This window comes from Marmota marmota, unplaced genomic scaffold (assembly GCF_001458135.2).
Source record: "Marmota marmota marmota unplaced genomic scaffold, marMar, whole genome shotgun sequence".
NCBI lineage: Eukaryota > Metazoa > Chordata > Mammalia > Rodentia > Sciuridae > Marmota > Marmota marmota.
The window spans coordinates 597582-604853 of NW_026000256.1; the positions used below are offsets into that span (position 1 = coordinate 597582).

A 7272-nucleotide genomic window follows, 5' to 3' on the forward strand; every position below is an offset into this window, starting at 1 on the left:
AAAAAAAAAAAAAAAAATCAGCTGTATCAAAGTATAATATACACACAGTAAAATTTACCCCTTTGAAATACAGTTTGGTTAATTTTGATAAATGTCAGTTACCACCAAAATCAAGCTATAAATCATTTCTGCCACTTCCCCAAATTCTCTCCTACTACTTTGCAGTCAATGACTGTCTCCATGCCCTGGCCTCTGTCCCCCACTGATCTGCTTCATTTAGGCAGTCTAATTTTTGAGATTCATCCTGTTTTGTGCATGTGTGTACCAGTAGTCTGTTCCTTTTATTTTTATTTCTTTTTGTGGTTTTGGGGATTAAATCCAGGGCCTTGTGCATGTGAGGCAGGCACTCCACCAACTGAGCTATATCCCCAACCCAATGTGTTCATTTTCATTGACAAGTAGTATTCCTCTCTTTGGATGTATCAGATTGTGGTTAGGTATTCACTCATTGAAGGACATCTGGGTTGTTTCCAGTTTTGGAGTGTATGAATAGAACTCCTGTAAATATTCATGTGCAGGCTTTTGTGTGAACATGCTTTTTCACTTGTCTAAGGTTTACTAGGTTAGTAGCCAAGAACTGGGTTTCTGGGTCATATGGCCAATTTATGTTTGTCCATGTTTGTCTTTTTTTTTTTTTTCCAGCACTGGGAATTAAACCCAGGGCCTAGTACATGCTAAGCAAGTGTATCATTGAGCTACATCCCCAGCCCTAAGTTGCTGAGGCTGTCCTTGAACTTGGAATCCTCCTGCCTCAGCCTCCTGAGTAGCTGGGATTATAGGCATGTGCCACAATGCCCAGTCCCATCTTTGTCTTTTTAGCAGTAGAGTTTGATTACATTTATGATGATTGCTGTTCTATTTGGATTTATTGGTCCTTATTTGCCCTGTTTTCCCAGTTCCTCTCCCAGATGCAGAATCCATCGCTGCCACAAGTGCCTCCTAACACCCAAACCATGGAGGCTGGACACAGGAACCTCCTTGATGCCCAGCAGGAACACAACTGCCTTCCCATAGCATCTCAAATCTCCCTGAGGGCACCAAATTTGTCTCCCAAAGCCCAGCTGTATGGAAGTCAGAGGTGAGAATGAAGACTGAGAGCAGGTGACAGGCCCAGGCACACCCTCTGTTGTAGGTCATCTCTCAGATGGATTGAGTTTGCTTTCTCATTTCATTTCCCGTCTGTTTATTTAAAAGCACTGTATGAATTTTTTAATAGTTACTTTAGCTATTTTAACATGCATTCTTAACAAAGTCTAAAGTTAATCAATATATCCACTCCAGTGGTTATAATGTAGATCCACAAATTCTTTGATATCCCTCTCCTCAAGAGGTGGTGCCCAATGCCCCTCCCTGTGAGTACTGACTGGACTTGGTGCCTGGCTTCTAATGAGTCAGAGAAAGCAGAAGTGACAACTTTGGGGAGCAGGTCATAAAGGCACCACTGCTTCACTTCCTCTCTTGGATTACTTTTTGGGAAAAGCCAGCTACCACACTGTGAGGACACTCACCAGCCCTGCAGAGGCACTCACATGGGATGGAAAGAAAGTGTCCCACCTATAACCATGTTACCATTTTGGAAATGGTTTCCTGGGACTGGGATGTGGCTCAGTGTTAGAATATGTGCTTAGCACATGTGAGGCCCTGGGTTCCATCCCCAGCACCAAAAACAAAAACATCCATGCTTTCCTGTGACTTCAGTGCTGACCAACATCCTGAGTGAAACTGCATGAGACACTTTCAGTTGGAACAATCCAGCTAAGCCACTCCTGAATCCTCACCCACAGAAATTGTGTGATGATAAATAGTTATTGTTTTTTTAAAAACTATTACATATTGGAGCCTAGGAGCTCAAGGTCAGCCTGGGCAACATAGTGAGAGTCTCAAAAAAATATATATATATATGGCTTTTCTCCCAGGGATTTGCTTTGTTTATGTATGTAAGGAAGGCAGTACAAGTTTCTTTTTTTAATTTTTTTTCTTTTTTCATTTTATTTCTTATTTTTTGGTACTAGGGATTGAACCCAGAGGCCTATACCACTGATCCACATCTCCAGCCCTTTTTTTGCGGGGGCGGAGGGTACCAGGATTGAACTCAGGGGCACTTGACCCCTGAGCCACATCCCCAGCCCTATTTTGTGTTAAATTAGAGACAGGGTCTCACTGAGTTGCTTAGCATCTCGCTTTTGCTGAGGCTGACTTTGAACTTACAATCCTTCTGCCTCTGCTTCCTGAGCTGTTGGGATTACAGGCGTGGGACACTGCACCTGGCCCTTTTTGTTCTTTATTTTGAGACAGGGTCTAAGTTGCCTAGGTTGGGTTTGAATTTGCATCCTCCTGCCTCAGCCTCCCCAGTCACTAGGATCACAGATATGCACCACAATGACCAACTAATAAGGAAGTCCAAGTTTCTAATTTGTTATTTGGCTACACAACTAGGAGAACATGAAGCCCTGGTTACCACCTCATGTACCCTAGAATTTCCATTTGTCCCTCAGAAGTGACAGACTTCTGACCAGTCACTCCTTGGGATTATCCTTGGTCTTGTCCTCTCCACAGTCTTCTGGGCTTCCTTTCTTTAGGCCTGTCTTTCTGCTGATGCCTTCCACTGGAAGCTCTCCACAAAGTTCTCTGTGCACCTTTGTTCCACAGCTAACAAATTCAACTGCCTCTTTGTCAAGTGACCCCCCAGGACCAGGGCCCCTACCCTCTGGGTCAGGAGGTGGAATCAGCATCTTCTATGTGTCACTCAGCCATTTTGTGTTCATCACCAACTCATTTGCCAATGGCCAATGGCTCACTGTCTTCTCTTCCTGGACAACATCCCAACCTTTCAATTTCTTGGCGTTTTTATCTCTCAAGACTTTGTTATCTCACCTCAACATCCTCCTTCCTGTTAAATCCCAAATGCTAATCCTCTGGGCACAGCCTCCACTCTGTTCCTTCCAGTTCTCCAACTTCCTCCCCTTTATCACTCCTGTGTTTGGACTAGGTACCAAATATATGAGTTCCCACTTGGTTTTTCTCTTCTACATCCTACCTTGGCCCCACCATGTATCTCTTCAATTTGCTTCAGTTTATCTATTTAAAGGAGGACTCTGGTAGGAAAGAAGAAGGCAGTAATCTCAGCTAATCTGCCTGAGCTCCAGGGAACCTAGAATCAGAGGATTTTAAGCAGGTCAAGGGCCTAAGTTGTCTAATCCACAATGCGACCTCCACCTCTGAGCTACTGTTATGAGGACTCCTGTTACCACCAACCAGTTCCTATTCTGTCTCTTCTGAGGCCATCTTTTCCTCATCTCTTTGCTTCTGCTTAATCCTAGCTTTGCTTCTCCTGGCTTCTACTGCTTTATGACAAGCACACATGGCTTTTCTCCATGTGCCCATTAGCTTTTAATCTCACTGCAGTTCAAGTTCCAAGAGAAGAAAGTTGATTGGCTCAAATACTTGGTATCCTTGTTTTGGCAAACCCTTTATGCCAAGTAACTGCATTGGCAACTGGCCAGTCTATAGAGGTGGCAGTTCTTGGCCAGGCACTGGCTCCTGATCCAAACAGGTAAATCCAAGGTTAGTCCAGGCCAATGGGATACACACTATATATTCTATATATACTGCTATGGACTGAATGTTGTGCCCCCCACCTAATTCACATCTTGAGGCTCTAACCCCAAGTGTGGCAGTATTTGAAGATGGAGCCTCAAAAGAACTAAGAAATGAGCTCATAAGTGAAAGGCTCAGATTCCCATAGGGTTGAAAGTGTTCAATCCCCTGACCCACCATAGGAGTACACAATGAGCAGGTGGCCATCTGCAAATCAAGCAGAGAGCCCTCACCAAGAACTGACCCTGCTGCACCTTGATCTTTCTTTTTGTTTTCTTTTTTGTTGTGCTACGGATTGAACCCAGGGCTTTGTGCATTCGAAGCAAGTACTTTACCAATTGAGCTATATCCCCAGCCCCTGATCTGGGATTTCTGACCTCCAGAACAATGAGAAAATAAATGTCCATTGTTTGAGCCACCTAATCTAAGTCATGGGCAGCTGCTGTAGGGAACTATCTATGTCTTGGCTAGCCTGTCTACACATGTCAACATCATCCATTCTTTTGGTTTTCCTTTATACTCAGGTGATAAAGCCTCAGGGTTTGAACAGGATTGCCCATGACTCTGTCTGGTTGTTAGATCATGATTATTTGGAAAACACGTATGCAGTGTTTAAGAAGGTTAATGTCAGAGAAAGAATAATTGGCTGGCTAGGGGCTGGGGCTGTAGGTCAGTGGCAGTGTGCTTGCCTATCATGCTAAGGCATTAGGTTCAATCCTCAGCACCACATAAAAATAAACAAATAAAATAAAGGTATTCTATCTGACTACAACTACCGAAAAAAATTTTTTTAAAGAATCATTGTCTGGTACCACCCAGGCCCTAAACAACTATGTAAGAATGACATTGCCATCAATGAACTCATGAAAACATACTGCCCTAACTCAGTATTGGTCATTATCATGCAAAGCCAAAGAACCTGGGGCTGCCCACAGAAACATATATTTCAGGCGAAGAAGTTCATGATGATAGAACTCCAACCTTGAAAACATTTGAGCATATGACTGGGAAAATTGGAGCAGAAGAAGCTAAGGAAGTTGGGGTTGAACACTTATTGTGAAACATCAAAGACGGTACAGTGGGCAGTCTTTCCAAGTGGATCACAAATCAGGGCCATGGTTTGAAGGGACTGAACTCCAAGTTTCTAGATATCAGGAGCTACTTGGAAAAAGTAGCCACAGGCAAGCTGCCCATCAACCACCAGATCATCTACCAGCTGCAGGACATCTTCAACCTGCTGCCTGATGTCAGCCTGCAGGAGTTTGTCAAGGCCTTTTACTTGAAGACTAATGACCAGATGATGATGGTGTACTTGGCCTCGCTGACCCGCTCCGTAGTTGCCCTGCACAACCTCATTAACAACAAGATTGCCAACCGGGATGTAGAGAAGAAAGAAGGGCAGGAAAAAGAAGAGAGCAAAAGGATAGGAAAGATGACAAAGAGAAGAGAAAGATAAGGAAAAGAGTGATGTGAAGAAAGAAGAGAAAAAGGAGAAAAAGTAAAACGTGTAGCTTTTTTTAATTTGTAAATTAAAATCTTATAAACTAAATCAATGTGCCACTAGAGGGTTCTTTTTCACTTTCAGTGCTTATTAAAAGGCTGTCCTGATGAGAGCTCTCTGCCTCCAATCATTCTTGCTGTGGCATTATGTGATGTAAATGACAGAGGGACTGATCTCCAACTCAGACTGCAGCCTCAGCTGCTGTGCATTGGGAATTATGATAGCTCAGGCTTCAGATCATGTGAGAAAAGTGAAAAGACAACAACGTAATATTTTTGGTACTCTTCATTCTTTATAAACAAGAGTTGAATTTTCCCCTTCTTGAGAGATTCTTGGGGGGTCTTTTTCTGATAATTGGCAAAATTGCTAAATGGAATGTGTGGATCCTGTATGTTCTCTGGCTTGTAAATCTTGAGTTCTGACACTTCTGAACTCTTGAGAACCACACTACATTTTGGACCTGCAGTTCTGCAGTCTCACGACCTAGGGTCCAGCTTCATGTGTTGTTTACCTTCAAAGACACAATTAAATGCTTTTTTATAAAGTGGTGTCTTGATGAGGGAATGCCATGGACAGCTTAGGAGGTGCCATACAGAAAGCAGGGAGATTAAATGGAGATTTTTTTTTTTTTACATTTAATCTCATTTTTATTTCTTTTAGGTTTCTGTTTTCTGTTTTTCTGGAACTAGACAAAACAGTTCTAAAGTACTCATGGAAAAATAAACAAGCAAGAATTGCCAGGAATATGCAAAGCAACAAGGGGAAACTTAAATGGAGATTTAGCTACTAAATGTGGGACACTCTGGGTTTTCTTAGCCCACTCTTTTCCTCAAGTGCGGACAGTCAGCCCCAACTATCAGCCTGAAGAGCTTTCTCTGGAGTTGGTTATGGTTTGGATCTGGAATATCTCCCCAAAGAACCGTATATTCTTAGTCCTAAGATCAGAGCTTTTGGGAAGTGGCGGAACCTTTAAGACAAGAGCCTAGTGGGAGATCTTCTAGTCATTGAAGGCATGTCTTCAAAATAAATAGTGAGGCTCAGCCCCTTCAACTTCCTCCTTTTTTTCATCACAGCTATGAGGTGAGAATGGGCCAGGTGATCATGGGCTGAAACTTCGGAAACCATGAGCCAAAATAACCTTTTCTCTCTGCAAATTGTTCATCTCAGATATTTGTTACAATGATAGAAAGGTGACTAACAGACTTCCCCAATAAAACATCCCAACTAGATCCCCATACAGCTAAGCTCACATCAATAAGCTCATCCTTTCCAAGGAGCTCTTTAGTGCCCAATTTGTAATATGAGAAGACAACCAGGATCACCAGACATCTGAGAAAAGTCTCTAATGTGACAGCAAGAAAGAGAAAAGCAATCGATGAGAAACAACTATGTAGATAAGAAAAAAAATTTTTTTCCTGGATGGGCACATGACATACGCTTGTAATCCCAGTGACTTGGGAGGCTGAGATAGAAGTTCTCAAGTTTGAGAGCAGACTCAGCAACTTAGGTAGACCCTATCTCAAAATAAAATAAAATATGGGCATGGTGCACATGCTTGTAATCCCAGAGACTCAGGAGGCTAAGACAGGGGGATCATGAGTTCAAAGCAAATCAGCCTCAGCAATTTAGCAAGGCCCTAAGCAACTCAGCAAGACCCTATCTCTAAATAAAATAGAAAAAGGGCTAGGGATGTGACTGAGTGGGAAAGTATCCCTGAGTTCAATCCCCAGTACCAAAAAAATAAAATAAAAATAAAAAGGGCTGAGGGTATAGATCAGTAGTAGGGCACCTCTAGGTTCAAGTCCCTCATACCAAAAAAATAAAAAATTAAAAAAAGAAATAAAATGAATACATTTTCAGGGCTGGGGGTGTTGTTCAGAGCTAGAACACTTGCTTATCACATATAGGGCCCTGGGTTCCATCCCCAGCATTACAAATACACATGCATATGTACAGAGATATTTTTTTCTAAAAATCCCTTCAGGAAGATAATAGAATGTAAATATATCTATGAAACAAGAAAAGGATGCTACAAAAAGTAACATGTAGAGTACAAACAAGTGCTTTCTGTGGGAACACGAATTAAAATTTCAGTAGATGGACTTTTTGCTTCTGAAAGGAACCAGAAAGTTAAGACAACATCACTCCCACCATAGCTACAAGAAGGAAATGGA

General features: G+C 42.3%; 1 long non-coding RNA gene and 1 pseudogene across 1 annotated transcript in view; both read left to right on the forward strand.

Moving 5' to 3' along the window:
- LOC125614260 overlaps positions 1-1848 on the forward strand; it is a 4248-nt gene extending 2400 nt beyond the window's left edge. Inside the window, exon 3 of the long non-coding RNA XR_007344874.1 lies at positions 897-1848. This is a non-coding gene — a long non-coding RNA (uncharacterized LOC125614260). The remainder of the gene's footprint in view (positions 1-896) is intronic.
- Positions 1849-3788: 1940 nt separating this feature from the next.
- LOC107160266 lies at positions 3789-5540 on the forward strand (annotated as a pseudogene).
- Positions 5541-7272: the final 1732 nt, after the last annotated feature.